General features: G+C 46.9%; 1 protein-coding gene across 3 annotated transcripts in view; it reads right to left on the bottom strand.

The window, feature by feature from the left end:
- The window catches only part of EPS8 (epidermal growth factor receptor pathway substrate 8), a 143,612-nt gene extending 130,140 nt beyond the window's left edge, over nt 1-13,472 (bottom strand). Inside the window, exon 1 of one of the 3 annotated variants that reach the window (XR_004427436.1) lies at nt 13,268-13,472. The gene's annotated coding sequence lies outside the window, so the exon portion shown is untranslated. The remainder of the gene's footprint in view (nt 1-13,267) is intronic. The other 2 variants (XR_004427437.1, XM_033161737.1) reach the window with 2 other exon arrangements.
- Nucleotides 13,473-16,202: the final 2,730 nt, after the last annotated feature.

The raw sequence follows: 16,202 nt of genomic DNA, 5'->3' as shown, positions 1-16,202 counted from the left end.
TCCTCACCACACTGCCCTGCTCACAGTTGTGAAGAATATTCCCAAGCTGTGGATGGTCCGTGTTACCATTAGAGAAAAAAGGTAGGAATATAGGCCAATACAGTTGTACCTTGGATCCCAAACACCTTTGTACTCGGATGTTTGGCTCCCGAAAGCCGCAAACCCGGAAGTGAGTGTTCTGGTTTGCGAATGTTCTTTGGAACCCAAACGTCTGACGGGGCTTCCGCAGCTTTCAATTGGCTGCAGTAGCTTCCTGCAGCCAATCAGAAGAGGCGCTTTGGTTTCTGAACGTTTTGGAAGTCGAACGGACTTCTGGAACGGATTCCGTTCGACTTCCAAGGTACGACTGTATATACATATTTGATATGTCTCTGGATCAAGTGACTTTTCTTCTTTAAGTTCTCAAAGTTCTTAACCGAGCTCAAGGTTGTCATCTGAACTAGCCAGATGTTTAACTGAGAACCACGGTCAATCCAAATAAGACTTTGGAGCCATCTTGCCCGAAAACGGCAACTAGACACTTCATTTTGCTGACTGTAACCTTGGTTTGAAGAGGCATTTGAGCTTATACACCTGAGTTTCTAACACTGGATGATGGGAGTTGTAGTCCAACAACATCTCAAGGGCGTTACTAACAGAAGGCACTATTTGTGGTGGGGGGGGAGTCTCTACCCTGATCAAAAGTGAAGCACAGAAGACGAACGTTAGAGCAAAACAGCCATCACATCAAAGCAGCAGTAGGTTCTCCTAATGATTATGGATCCCGCACTTTGGGAGGCATATCCTTACAGAGCTGGCTTCTGTTTGGTAACAACATAAAACTCTTTAAATCAAGAACCGGGAAGGTCATCTGTCAACAAAATGCTCTGATGCGCTGCTGCAGCCACGAGGAACACACTGCTCTCTCATGCCTCGCTCACTTCAGGGCAGATTTGACAGGAAGTCAATAAGTCGACGATAAAACCATCATCGCTTTTAGCTCTAGCCTTTTCATTACAGTGAATGCTATACTCCAGAGAGAGCACCAGGAAACTCTTGGTTTACTTGGCTTTACTCAGCCCACCCCCCAAGAGAACCCGTCCTTGCCTCTCAGCCTAACCTACCTCGCAGGGAGAAAAAAGTGGGGTATAAATGCAATCAATCAATCAATATGGAAGAAGTGCAATGGCATTCAGTTCCCTTCAAGGCAAACGAAGCAGTAGCCTGTGGGTAGGAAATCCAATGGACCAACCTCGAAATCCAATGGACCTACCCGAAATGTCACAAAATAGTGCCAAGCACAGGGAATGGCCATCACATCTGTCCCAGAATCCGCTGCTTCCGTTCCCCAGTGAATCCCTGCTAACCATGATTTGCACATTCGGGCTAAGGTGAGAACCCTGGATAGTCAAGGGGGGGTCAAGGGGGGAGAGGACATTTTGTGCAAGAGGGGAGTCACTTGGGGGGGAGGGAACACACTATCACACAGCCCTCTCCAAACCTTTTAACCCCGTTTAAGAGGTTGAGGCAAGACATCTGTACCCATCTGAAGGGAATGCTAACCAATTCCCTTTGGGCAGAAACGAAACAGTTTACTGTGTTTATTTGCGGTAGAGTGCGTAGCAGCTGCCTTCTGGTGCTAGGCATACCTCTAAAAATCCTAAAAACGGGTACAGTGGTACCTCTGGTTACAAACTTAATTCGTTCCGGAGGTCCATTCTCAACCTGAAACTGTTCTTAACCTGAGGCACCACTTTAGCTAATGGGGCCTCCCGCTGCCGCCACGCGATTTCTGTTCTCATCCTGGGGCAAAGTTCTTAACCCGAGGTACTACTTCCGGGTCAGCAGAGTCTGTAACCCGAGGTGTTTGTAACCCGAGGTACCACTGAACTTGAATTCTCCCTTTTGTACTATAATCTTCCCCACCCACCCCACAGAGTGTTTCTGATGGCTTGGGCTAAAATAATTAGCCCATTTGAATGTCCTGTAAAATTAACATCCCTTTGCATTTCCAGCTGCACTGGTAACAGTTCAAACTTGGCTTTGTCAAAAGGACTTAGCACACAAATGAATAGCTCCTGTCTGAAGCCATTTTTTTTAATGCTTTTCACTGTTCTACCTGCATAGCTTGGTCAAATCAAAACCCTCCCCTTCTCCCTAACATCTTTCCTTCTCCTTCTTCTGCTGATAGCAGAGTGTCTGTATTCCCTTTTAAGCAAGCTGTTTAGATGTGATAAGGTGCCTGAATTTTAATAGAAAACACACTTCCTAAGTCAAAGGGGTGGGTGTTGTTGTTTTTTAGCGGAACAGGTCTCTAAAAACACATAAAACTAATTGCAATCCAGACTATGTATTTTTCCCATACTCTACACACAGAAAGCACACACCAATTTCAGAAAGAAAGAAAGAAGGAAGGAAGGAAGGAAGGAAGGAAGGAAGGAAAAGAAAAGAGATGGCACTTTTGTTCATGATATTTTCTAAGAGATGTTTATAGCCAGTGACCGTAAAACAAATTTGCATGCCGTTTGGTACAAATCACATGTCACTTGGTGCTGTACTGGGCTGATAGGGGAACATGAATGCATAAAAGATCCCTTTTGCATTACAATCTAGTAACTGGACTGGCTGTTTGTGTACTTTATGGGTAAGACAACTCTGCTTCTTCCGCCACTTTCCATCCACATGTTGCTCAGACACGTACAGTTGATCCCCGCTTTTCACAACATCACAGAAAACCGTCACCTCCCGATTGCTAGCGCATAAATGTTTCCAATGAAGCGGGAGCACTACTTGCTCCCCAAGGTGCACTGATCTATTTTGCACACCCTCCAAAAGTCCCGCAGCAAGGAAGGAAGGAGCATAATGAGCAGGCATCCCCAGGTCTATAGGAATGCAGAATTCAGCTCCGTGTATATCGTTAGGTTCCCATTACAAAGGAGAAGCAACATTTGACAGCTCTTACAGCTGCCAAAATATGTTTAGAAGTGGGAGTGCAATGCAGAATGAAATCGCAGGACCCAGTGGGATGGCTGCATACAGGTGCATAGGAACATATATTGCTTGCATGCAGAGGCCCCTGTGGAAGAGAATTTGCCACACTGTTTGAAAGGTATATTGTTTTCTCTGCAGGATCCATTGACGAGGGAACCTGAAATATACTCGGAGTCAAGTGTGAATTTCATGCTCTTTATTCAGCTCATAGTAGTGAGGAATGCAGTTCCCCCAAAACATTTGCTTTATATACACTATTTACACAATGGGCCCCACATGATTGGCTAATTCCATGATACTCCTGTATGCCAATCGGGTTGCAGATTCACTTCCACCTGGAGCTGGATTGGGTGGCTCCTGCGGACCAATCAGACTGCTGCATTCTGGATCCTATTGTTCTAGGACCAATCAGACTGCTGCATTCAGGATCCTATTGTTCTAGGACCAATCAGACTGCTGCATTCTGAATCCTATTGTTCTAGGACCAATCAGACTGCTGCATTTTGGATCCTATTCAACTCAGTACATAACAGAACCATTCTGAATGTGTGGGTGAGCAGGCCACACAGGCTTGTGGCAGTGACCTACACCTAGCAAAACTGGCAGTTAGCAGGAGAAGAATGGACCTACACACAGTCTTCATGATCCGGAGGCAAAAAAACAGCAGCACCATATACCCAGCCCCCAGATCCGTTTCTGCATGCAGAGGTCTCTCCACCCAGCCATCAACAGATGTATCCCAGTGACCACATCACACCAAGTAAGACGAAGAATCACGCTTCAACCAAATCTGGAACTTTCAATGGGGGGAGTGGGATTGCACCCCTGCAGTAACCGGCTCTTCCATATAGACTCTGGATTCACACATAACACTAAACTAGTGTGACGTGTACCCAGCTGAGCAACTTAACCAATGCCTCCTCTCCTCTGGGCAGCTGCTGCCACCGCCTCTGGTCTCTGATCGGTCTCCCTCCACCACCCCAAAGAGAGGTGGCTCCTCACACTGTCCCACATGGGCCTGGGACTTGTCTGTCCATTCACAACTGCAAGGGCGGGCGGGCTGGGCTCCCTCACCCTCTTGCTTGCCTGGGCTCCTGGCAACCAGCACCCGCTGACCAGTCCCAGAGGCAGCATTCGCCTGTGGAGCTTGTGGCCAGGGCAACTGCAACAAACAGCTGTGTAAGCCTTGGGGAGGCAGAGATGCGAGAGGGCTTCCGAGGAGAGCGGGACGGAAAGAGGAACAGAGGCCAATGTGGCCCACGGTACCCCTGACCATCATTCAAGGCACCCCAGGGTGCCATGGCACATTGGTTGAAAACCACTGTCATAGATGAACCAAGCCCACAGGGTTGCAGACAAGCTATGTCTATGTAGACACTCTCCTGTGCCTTGTAAAGAGAGCATCAGCAGAGAGAGCTGAGCAACAGGCAGAGGCTGAGGATGCTACCGACAGGTGCAATTCTGCACACAAACACTGCCCCCCTGCATCCTTTGATCCGATTAGCTAAACGGGGATAGGGTTGTTACAGACATTACAAGAGCAGGAACGCTCATTGTTCTGGCCTGCTATTGAGAAACGATGGGATAAAACTCTACTTCCTCTCCTCAAAGTGAAAGCGATAGGTGCGCCAATCGCACCCGTGCCAGAAATACTGCACTTTTTCAAGCAGACCAGGTGTAAGTCTCGATAAGGCAGGCACTGTTATCTCACAGCATCCAATGCTGCGCTAGAGAATGGGTGCATTTTGTTTGGACTTGTGACATTTCCCGATCTTAGCTTTTCCTGAAGCCACAGTAGATGCAACTTAAGAAGCAGCAGCTCATTTTTTCTAGTGCTGACGTAGATGTCCGGTGGCTGAAGAGATACCGGCTAGTATCGTACTTCTCTATCTGTTAGGCTGCTGTGCAGTTGTTACCAACAAGGTTGACGTGGGTGTCAGTTTTAGAAGCGAATTCGGGCGGGAGAAGGGGTGCAATTTGTCACCAGCAAACAATCCAACGAATATTTATTTACTTTTGTTTATTTTATTTTTATTTCATTGATATCCCACCCTTTTCTTCCAGGAGCTCAAGGTGGAATACGTGGTTTACCCATATTTCACGAGACACTCGTGGAAGGAACACTGAAACCTCTTTGCCTACCTGGTAGTGTACACATACCTTCCAACATTTCTCTGATGAAAATAGGGATATTCTTTCATTCTATCTATCTATCTATTTATGTTTTATTAGTTATACCCCACCCATCTGACTGGGTTGTCCCAGCTACACTGGGTGGCTTCCAACATATATCGAAACATAATAAAACAGTGAACATTAAATAAAAAAAACTCCCTACACAGTGGTACCTTGGTTCTCGTACTTATTCCGTTCCGGGAGTCCGTTCGACTCCCAAAACTGTTCAAAAACCAAGGCGCAGCTTCCGATTGGCTGCAGGAGCAGAGCTGTCAACCTTCCTTTTTTTTGCATTGGGAAACGGCCATAGCTGTCAACTTTCCCTTTTTTTTGCAATGGGAAATGGTGTTGGAATAAGGGAATTTCCCGCAAAAAAAGGAAAGTTGACAGCTATGTGCAGGAGCTTTCTGCGCTCAAGCAGAAGTTGCATTGGATGTTCGGCTTCCAAAAAATGTTCACAAACCGGAACACTTACTTCCATGTTTGCGGCATCCAGGAGCCAATTTGTTTGACAACTAAGCCGTGTGAGAACCAAGGGCTGCTTTCAGATGTCTTCCAAAGATTGTACAGTTACTTTTTTCCATGGCTCAGGGGTCGCATGACTCCATACCCTCCAACATTTACCTGATGAAAATAGGGATGTCCTACCATACGCTTCAATATTTCTCTGATGAAAACAAGGGCATTCTAAGGAAAAGTGGGACATTCCAGGATCAAATCAGAAACTGGGACTGCTTCTGTAAATCTGGGGATGTCCCTGGAAAATGGGGACATTTTGAGGGTCTGGTGTACAGCCCAGAAAACGCTATACTGCTCCATTTTGCTGAATGCAAAATAGGCTCTCAGGAAATGAAGGGGGTTTGGGGGACGGGGGAATCCAGAAGCAAATTGTTTTCATGCCCAGGTTTGAGCTCTATAAAGAAATTAGCCCAGACAGACGTTGTGTTCAGGATCTCCATATTAAGGAAATCAAAACCCAGGAGGTGAGAGCTAACACCATTCATTCCCTTACCGATCAGAAGGATTCTGATGGAGTCAAGCGTGTGACCCTTCCCTGTAATGGGCTGGAGTTCAAAAAGTGCCAGGCTGATTCTCCTCCTGGCTGGCAGCCACAGGCAGGTTGAGAAGAGAGATTCTGCTACAGTTGGAGAAAGAGCTTTAGAAACCAGCAATACAAAAAGTCTCCATTCAGCTTGGAGAAACCAGAAAGTCGTTCCACCTCTTAAAAGGAGATCAAGTAACTTTTCTGGGATCTTTCGCCAGCAGCAGCAGGCAAGGAAAACGTGGGAATTTAGATTCTCAAGCCCGATACCAAAGCAAAGGCTGACCTTCGGTTCACCGTACAATTGCTAACTCAACCAAGGCATCATTTAATCCGGAATCGAGCATCTATTTTAAGTAACCGGAAATAAAAAAAGCTACGAAGTACCTAGCCGCAGCATGTGCTCGTCTTCCTATTTAAAAATCTCTATGCAATGTACAAAAAGAAACACAACAAAATGCCACTAAAACAGAGATACAACGCTAAACCTGGTAAAAAAAAAAAAAACTTTAAAGATGTATAAACGCATGCCAAAAACAAGAAGTCAGTACTGGCAAGGTCCCATTCTCGTGGGTCGAGGGAAGAGAGATCCCTTTACAAGACAGCTGAAGCAACTGACAGATTCTGCTTTGGGGTTTAGGTGTGGACAAGATATCAGGACAATTTGTGCAGCCCAAGCAAAAGTGCTAGTTACAGGTAGGTAGCCGTGTTGGTCTGCCGTAGTCGAAATGAAAATTTAAAAAATCATAGAATCATAGAGTTGGAAGAGACCACAAGGGCCATCCAGTCCAACCCCCTGCCAAGCAGGAAACACCATCAAAGCATTCCTGACAGATGGCTGTCAAGCCTTCGCTTAAAGACCTCCAAAGAAGGAGACTCCACCACACTCCTTGATAGCAAATTCCACTGTCAGGAAGTTCTTCCTAATGTTTAGGTGGAATCTTCTTTCTTGCAGTTTGAATCCATTTCCCCGTGTCTGCTTCTCTGGAGCAGCAGAAAACAACCTTTCTCCCTCCTCTATATATTTGATATATTTGAACATGGCTATCATATCACCCCTTAACCTTCTCTTCTCCAGGCTAAACACACCCAGCTCCCTAAGCCGTTCCTCATAAGGCATCGTTTCCAGGCCTTTGACCATTTTGGTTGCCCTCCTCTGGACACGTTCCAGCTTGTCAGTATCCTCCTTGAACTGTGGTGCCAAATCCTCCCTGTAGCACCTTAGAGACCAACTAAGTTTGTTATTGGTATGAGCTTTCGTGTGCAGGCACACTTCTTCAGATACACGAAAGCAACAGTGGTATGTGCTCAAATCCAGCAGAGGCAGTCTGCTCCACCCGCAATGCACTGATTTCCACCTTTCTGAGTTTGCATGAACGTAGTTTGGCAATAACAAGCATGACCTGCCCCCCCCCCACTCAGTGACAGTCTAGAAGCACCCTAACATTTCTACCGGAAAGAAATGGAAACTGCCTTTTACAGAACCACTTAGAGTTAAGCCTTGGAGGCAAGCTTCAGAGATTCTCAGGCTGAAACTGCCAAAGGAGCACCAACCATAGTTGTTAAGTACAGGATTTGCACAGTAGGAACATTTCACCTTAAGTGCTAGAGACAGAAGCCGAGATGGGAGGTCACAGGTGGAAGCATCGGTAAGATGCATTCATCTGACCAGTCTCAAAAAAGATGGATAAAATCATGCAACCAATTCAACAACGACGACAAAAGTTAACAATTATGTGAAACATCCATAGCAAAACTGGTCCCTTAATTTTGCATTTGTTCTGCCCCGACTAGAAAGTGCTTGCTGGTGTACGAAGAGTGATATCTAACGTTTAAGAGTAAGCACAGTGGTTTCCAATAGGTCTACTCCAAGCATGTATCAGTTGGCTATCACTGCAAACCATTTTGCAAACCCTTAGGCACAAACTGAGGAACAGAAGGAATGTCCTTGCCTACCTACCGGTAATTATTGTCACCCTGTGGTCCCAGTATCTAACTTTTTGCTTGTGTTAGTTCAACAGGAAAGAACGGAAATACTTAGAAAGATAACTTTCCATTTATTTTTAAATCAGAAAAATTCACACACACTATGGCAGGCTCAAGAATGTGACAGAAATCTTGTCACATGTTTGCATGACTTGCCTTTTGGCCTGAGTGCTAAATACTGAACTGCAGTCTGCAAGGAGCAACAATTCGGCATATTGCATTGTCTCTCTCCATCTCATCTTTTTTTTTGGGGGGGGCACTACCTTCTTGAGATGGCAAGAATAAACATTGACATTCTAGGCATCAGTGAACTAAAATGGACAGGAATGGGCGAATTCAGTTCGGATGACTATCATATCTACTACTGTGGGCAGGAATCCCGTAAAAGAAATGGAGTGGCCCTCATAGTCAACAAAAGAGTGGCGAAAGCTATACTGGGATGCAACTTCAAAAATGATAGAATGATCTCGATACGAATCCAAGGCAGTCCTTTTAACATCACAGTAATCCAAGTTTATGCACCAACTACCAGTGCTGAAGAAACCGAAATTGATCAATTCTATGAAGACTTACAACACCTTATAGAAATGACACCAAAGAAGGATGTTCTTCTCATTATAGGGGATTGGAATGCTAAAGTAGGAAGTCAAGAGATAAAAGGAACAACTGGCAAGTTTGGCCTTGGAGATCAAAATGAAGCAGGGCAAAGGCTAATAGAGTTCTGTCAAGAGAACAAGCTGGTCATCACAAACACTCTTTTCCAACAACACAAGAGACGACTCTACACATGGACATCACCAGATGGGCAACATCGAAATCAGATTGATTATATTCTCTGCAGCCAAAGATGGAGAAGCTCTATACACTCAGCAAAAACAAGACCTGGAGCTGACTGTGGCTCAGATCATCAGCTTCTTATAGCAAAATTCCAGCTTAAACTGAAGAAAGTAGGAAAAACCACTGGGCCAGTAAGATTCAATCTAAATCAAATTCCATATGAATACACAGTTGAAGTGAAGAACAGGTTCAAGGATTTAGATTTGGTGGATAGAGTACCTGAAGAACTGTGGATGGAGGCTCGTAACATTATACAGGAGACAGCAACGAAAACTATCCCAATGAAAAAGAAATGCAAGAAAGCAAAGTGGCTGACCAATGAGGCCTTACAAATAGCGGGGGAGAGAAGACAAGCAAAATGCGAAGGAGATCGTGAAAGATACAGGAAATTGAATGCAGATTTCCAAAGAATAGCAAGGAGAGACAAGAGGGCCTTTCTAAACGAGCAATGCAAAGAAATAGAGGAAAATAACAGAATGGGAAAAACCAGAGATTTATTCAAGAAAATTGGAGATATGAAAGGAACATTTCGTACAAAGATTACCACAATTAAGGACAAAAGTGGAAAGGACCTAACAGAAGCAGAAGACATCAAGAAGAGGTGGCAAGAATACACAGAGGAATTATACCAGAAAGATATGGAGGTCTCATACACCCCAGGAAATGTGGTTGCTGACCTTGAGCCAGACATCCTGGAGAGTGAAGTCAAATGGGCCTTAGAAAGCCTTGCTAACAACAAGGCCAGTGGAAGTGATGATATTCCAGCTGAACTATTTAAAACTTTAAAAGAGGATGCTGTTAAGGTGCTGCACTCAATATGCCAGCAAGTTTGGAAAACTCAGCAGTGGCCAGAGGATTGGAGAAGATCAGTCTACATCCCAATCCCAAAGAAGGGCAGTGCCAAAGAATGCTCCAACTACCGCACAATTGCACTCATTTCACACGCTAGCAAGGTTATGCTTAAAATTCTACAAGGCAGGCTTAAGCAGTATGTGGACCGAGAACTCCCAGAAGTGCAAGCTGGATTTCGAAGGGGCAGAGGAACCAGAGACCAAATTGCAAACATGCGCTGGATTATGGAGAAAGCCAGAGAGTTCCAGAAAAACATCTACTTCTGCTTCATTGATTATGCAAAAGCATTTGACTGTGTCGACCACAGCAAACTATGGCAAGTTCTTAAAGAAATGGGAGTGCCGGATCACCTCATTTGCCTCCTGAGAAATCTCTATGTGGGACAAGAAGCTACAGTTAGAACTGGATATGGAACAACTGATTGGTTCAAAATTGGGAAAGGAGTACGACAAGGCTGTATATTGTCTCCCTGCTTATTTAACTTATATGCAGAATACATCATGCGAAAGGCTGGACTGGATGAATCCCCAACTGGAATTAAGATTGCCGGAAAAAATATCAACAACCTCAGATATGCTGATGATACTACCTTGATGGCAGAAAGTGAGGAAGAATTGAAGAACCTTTTAATGAGGGTGAAAGAAGAGAGCGCAAAATATGGTCTGAAGCTCAACATCAAAAAAACTAAGATCATGGCCACTGGTCCCATCACCTCCTGGCAAATAGAAGGGGAAGAAATGGAGGCAGTGAGAGATTTCACTTTCTTGGGTTCCATGATCACTGCAGATGGTGACAGCAGTCACGAAATCAGAAGACGCCTGCTTCTTGGGAGAAAAGCAATGACAAACCTAGACAGCATCTTAAAAAGCAAAGACATCACCTTGCCGACAAAAGTCCGTATAGTTAAAGCTATGGTTTTCCCAGTAGTAATGTACGGAAGTGAGAGCTGGACCATAAAGAAGGCTGATCGCCGTAGAATTGATGCTTTTGAATTATGGTGCTGGAGGAGACTCTTGAGAGTCCCGTGGACTGCAAGAAGATCAAACCTATCCATTCTCAAAGAAATCAGCCCTGAGTACTCACTAGAAGGACAGATCCTGAAGTTGAGGCTCCAGTACTTTGGCCACCTCATGAGAAGAGAAGAATCCCTAGAAAAGACCCTGATGTTGGGAAAGATGGAGGGCACAAGGAGAAGGGGACGACAGAGGATGAGATGGTTGGACAGTGTTCTTGAAGCTACTAACATGAGTTTGGCCAAACTGCGAGAGACAGTGAAGGATAGGCGTGCCTGGCGTACTCTGGTCCATGGGGTCACGAAGAGTCGGACACGACTGAACGACTGAACAACAACAACACTACCTTCTTGAGTTAGACCCCCTGCTACAAATCCATCAGTTCCACCCATGGCAAAACATCAGGCTCCTGATTCTAACATTGCCGCATGTTAACATCTGATGTTCTGTGATAAAGTTCAAGGCTGAAGTTGGTAGGGCTGCCTGCTATTATACTATATATCTACCTAGCAGATGGAAACCACAACCTTAAAAAGTATATTTGACAATAATGGGTATTATTACTTACAGCTCAAGAGGCAGCGACTAAGTGTTGCTAAGCAAGCCGATAACCAACAGGTTTTGTTGTTGTTCAGTCGTTCAGTCGTGTCCGACTCTTCGTGACCCCATGGACCAGAACACGCCAGGCACGCCTATCCTTCACTGCCTCCCGCAGTTTGGCCAAACTCATGCTAGTCGCTTCGAGAACACCAACAGGTACCACATCATAAACCGGGATACAAGAATCCAGTACAGAAGTCCTAACTAACCATCAGTTATCCAGCCTCCTATGGAGAAGTTTCCCTGGTGCTTTTCCTCGGCAGAGTAAGCAACTGCTCTCCGTTTTGTACTCACAAACACTAATGCAGATTAATAAACACACAGAGAGAAAGAGAGCTCGCCATGGGCTGAAAATGGGCGATGCACCTTATTACTACTACCGTCAAAATGGGTGGTGGCTAATTGTGGTTAAGAGTGACCATGCACACCATACATTTAAAGTGCACCCCCTCAAAAATTTCTGGGAACTGTAGTTTACCCTAACAGAGCTACGATTCCCAGCACCCTTAACAAAACACAGTTCTCGTGATTCTTAGGAAGTGAGTCCTCGAATTGAATGGTGTGTACGCCGCACAATAAGACATTCCCTGTGATTAGGAGCAGGACAGAAAAAGTAGCAACATAGCTAGTTTGTTACATATATATATATATATATATATATATATATATATATATATATCACCTTTCTCCAAGGAATTCCAGGCAGTATCTCCCCCCCACAACAACAACAACCCTGCAAGGTAGGATAGGCCAAGAGATAACAGCTGGCTCAAGGTCACACTATGGACTTCATGGTCAAGTGGGGATTTAAATCCTAACCTCCCTGTCTGGTGCTCTAACCACTACACCGCACTGCCTCAGCTGAGAAAGAACATACAGAGGTATACATCTCTGGGGTAGTTTTTTATTGCCCCCTTCCCTGATTCTGAGAAGAATCTGGCGCACAAGCTGCTGTTAAAAGGCAATGCAGTCACCGGAGTTTAAAGGCTGCAGTCCTGTGTCTACTCAGAAGGAGTTCCTGTTGCATTCAACGGGGCTTGCTCTCAGGTAAGTGGGGTCAGGACTGCACAGCCTAAACGCGGAAAGATATAAAAGCTTGGGGGGCGGGGGAGGAAGCTGGGATTTCCTCCAACGAGCACATTTATCTACTCCAGGAAGCAATAAAAAGCCAGCAACTACAATCCTTCCCTAGTTGTTTTTTAAACAAAAAATAAAAAAAACCAGCTGACAAGATAGATCACAGGTGTGGTAAGTGAGCGAGTGCTCAGGTTACAGGGGAAGGGAAGCGGAGCAGCGCACGTCTCGACTGGACAGGGCGGCGGCGGGGTGGGGGAGAAGCGCCTGTTTCTGAACACGCGCCCCCTTCCATCTTTCACAAATACACGCGGCCATTTCACACGTTACGGTTTTCACGAGCAGCGGACGCGGAGAAGAGAGAGAGAGAGAGATCATAGGCGCGGGTCTCAGGAGCTCCAGGGCGGAAAATAGACGGGGGGGGTGTCTGTGCGTGGGTGGGGCACCGGCTTTCCCCTCTCCCCACCCCTTTGGAAAAAGGGGAAACCCACCAAGAGACCCCCCCAAAAAAAAATCTTCCAGGAGGACAGACGGCGCCCCAGACACTGTACTTCGCACCCCCTCGACGCCCAGAGGGAGCGTTAAAGCAGGGAAATGTGAGTCTGGGCCCCAGCGGGGTTAGGGGCGACCCCTCCCGCCTCTCTCCCCCCGGATTCTGGGGGGGGGGGAGAGGGACCCTTCCCCCGCTTCCCCCCGACGCCTTTTGTGCGCCTCTTACCGCGCTGCTGGTTCCTTCCCCTCCGTTCAGCCGCGCGGGGCTCGCCTCCCGTCTCTCCTCTCCCTTCCTTCCCGGGGAGGACAAGAGCCGCCTGGTCCGCGCAGGGCGTCCGAGCCGACGGGCGGGGAGAGCGGCGAGGCTTCCGAGAGACGAGCCGCCGAGTGAAGCGCCCTCCGCACGGCCCGCTCCCGCTTCCAAAGTGCCCGCCTCTGCCTCGGCGGCTTCGTGTGCTCGGGGCTTCCCGCGGGCCGCAGCGCCCTCACCTGGACGGCCCGCGCTTCGCTCGCTGGTGGACGAAGCCCCGCAGAGGGGAGGAAGCGGCGCGGAGGTTCACACGTGCAGCATGCGCGTCGCGTGGTCCCCCCCAATGTGGATCCATGTGTATGGAACTAAGTACGTGTAAGAGGATTAGGGCGGCCGCCAGGGAGAGAAAGTTGCCCTTAATGATAATTAGCACAGTGCTGGATTTAAATTTGAGAAGATCCGTTGGGGGGGGGGAGAGCATGGGCGTAGCCAAAGGGGGGCAACTGCCCCCACTAAATCAAGTAAATAAATGAGAATACTTAACTAACTGACCAATCGCGTAGCAGATAGCTCGGTTCTGCCCCCTCCCCAACATAAATCCTGTACACACACCCCCACCACAACATGAAGACAACCCTGTTTAAGGAAGTCATTAATGTTTGGTGTTTTATTGTGTTTTTAATATTGTGTTGGGAGCCGCCCAGAGTGCCTGGGGAAACCCATCCAGATGGGTGGGGTATAAATAATAAATTACTAGAAGAAGAGAAGACGAAGAGTTAGGATTTGATACCCCGCTTTATCACTACCTGAAGGGGTCTCAAAGCAGCTAACATTCTCCTTTTCCTTCCTCCCACACAACAAACACTCTGTGAGGTGTGTGGGGCTGAGAGACTTCAAAGAAGTGTGACTGGCCCAAGGTCACCCAGCAGCTGCATGTGGAGGAACGGAGACTCGAACCCAGTTCACCAGATTACAAGTCTACTGCTCTAAACCACTACACCACATTGGCTACTACTACTGTTGTTGTTGAGACCACATAACACCGGTCTTGAAAGAACTACATTGGCTCCCAGTACATTACTAGGCACAATTCAAAGTGTTGGTACTGACCTTTAAAGCCCTAAATGGCCTCAGTCCAGTATACCTGAAGGAGCATCTCCACCCCCATCATTCAGCCCAGACACTGAGGTCCAATGCTGAGGGCCTTCTGGCGGTTCCCTCGCTGCGAGAAGCCAAGTTACAGGGAACCAGGCAGAGGGCCTTCTCGGTAGTGGCGCCCGCCCTGTGGAACGCCCTCCCACCAGATGTCAAAGAGAAAAACAACTACCAGACTTTTAGAAGACATCTTAAGGCAGCCCTGTTTAGGGAAGCTTTTGATGTTTAATAGACTATTGCATTTTAATATTCTGTTGGAAGCCGCCCAGAGTGGCTGGGGAAACCCAGCCAGATGGGCGGGGTATAAATAATAATAATAATAATAATAATAATAATAATAATAATAATAATAATAATATGTTGTTGTTGTCATTGGCGCCATATTATGGAAGGTGACCCAACTCCACCCCTGATTAATACCAGCTGAAACTGAATGTGTGGCATATGGAAGAGAGGGCTTCCAAGGGCTTCTCAAGACCAACTGTGGGATACCACAAGAGGGGAGAATGCTCTGATGCTCGGATCCTGCTTGCAGGTTTCCCGCAGGCATCTGGTTGGCTGTTGTGAGAACAGGATGCTGGACTAGATGGACCCTTCTTGTGTGAATCCTGTGACAGGTGAACCTACTGAAAGGTGCTGGGTTTGATGAGGCCTCCTCAGCATTCTTTTTGGGGGGTTGTATCCATAGTCCCCCTCCCCCATCTAGCCCGGTAGTCCTCACGCAATAGATGTGCGCGTGTGGGTGCAAATCAGGAGGGAGAGGGGTGTTGGTGGCTCCTCAACTGCCCCTCTTGCAGTCATGTATGGCAATGGCCCCGATCCAGGCCTCTCCGCAGCACCAGCCTGGGAGGTAGCGCAGAGAAAGGGCATTTCTTGCCCCCTTTCCGCCTTGCGTGGTGCAGAGGGTCTACTCTGAGTGTGACTGACTTTTGATCTCACCCTAAGATTGCTGCTACAGTCCAGTGAATGCTTGCATGGGAATGAATCCCATTGAACATTTACTTCTAAGCATACAGGCACAGGATTTCCATGCTAAAACACTAGGCTTGACTGTGCTTTGGCCTGATCCAGCCTGGCTGATATTACGCTCTTGGGATGAAAAGAAGAAGAGCTTGCATTGAAAGCAATTCATTCAGAGCATGTGATTTGCTGAGGGAGCGGAATAGGGACTTTTGACAAACAGTCATAAAAGCCAAAGTCCTCATATGTTATTGGGCTCCAAAGTGATGGTTGGAATGTACGGCTTCCTGCAAATCAGGTGCGGGGAACGTGATGTCCTCCAAATGTTGCTGGACTACAACTCCCGTCATAGAATTGTAGAGTTGGAAGGGACCCCAAGGGTCATCTAGTCCAACCCCCTGCAATGCAGGAATCTCAACTAGACCATACATGGCAGACGGCCACCCAACCTCTGCTTTAAAACCTCCAAGGAAAGTGAGTCCACCACCTCTCATTCTTAGCCATTGGTCATGCTTTCTAGAACTGATGGGAGTTGTAGTTCAGCAGGATCTGGAGCCTGGGCGCCAGGTTCCCTACCCCATCATTGGATCTGCCTGGTCATTGTTACTTGAGATGTTGCCACAGGTTCTTTTGCTGGTGCTTCGTAACCTGCTGCATATAGCTAAACCAGACCTGCATAGCCAAAGTTGCAGTGCCTAGCCCTCCAGATGTTGTTTTTGTTTTTGTTGTTGTTGTTGTTATTCAGTCGTTCAGTCGTGTCCGACTCTTCGTGACCCCATGGACCCGAGCATGCCAG

This window comes from Lacerta agilis, chromosome 10 (genome assembly GCF_009819535.1).
Source record: "Lacerta agilis isolate rLacAgi1 chromosome 10, rLacAgi1.pri, whole genome shotgun sequence".
Lineage (NCBI taxonomy): Eukaryota > Metazoa > Chordata > Lepidosauria > Squamata > Lacertidae > Lacerta > Lacerta agilis.
This window is presented reverse-complemented; position numbering and strand designations above follow the sequence as displayed.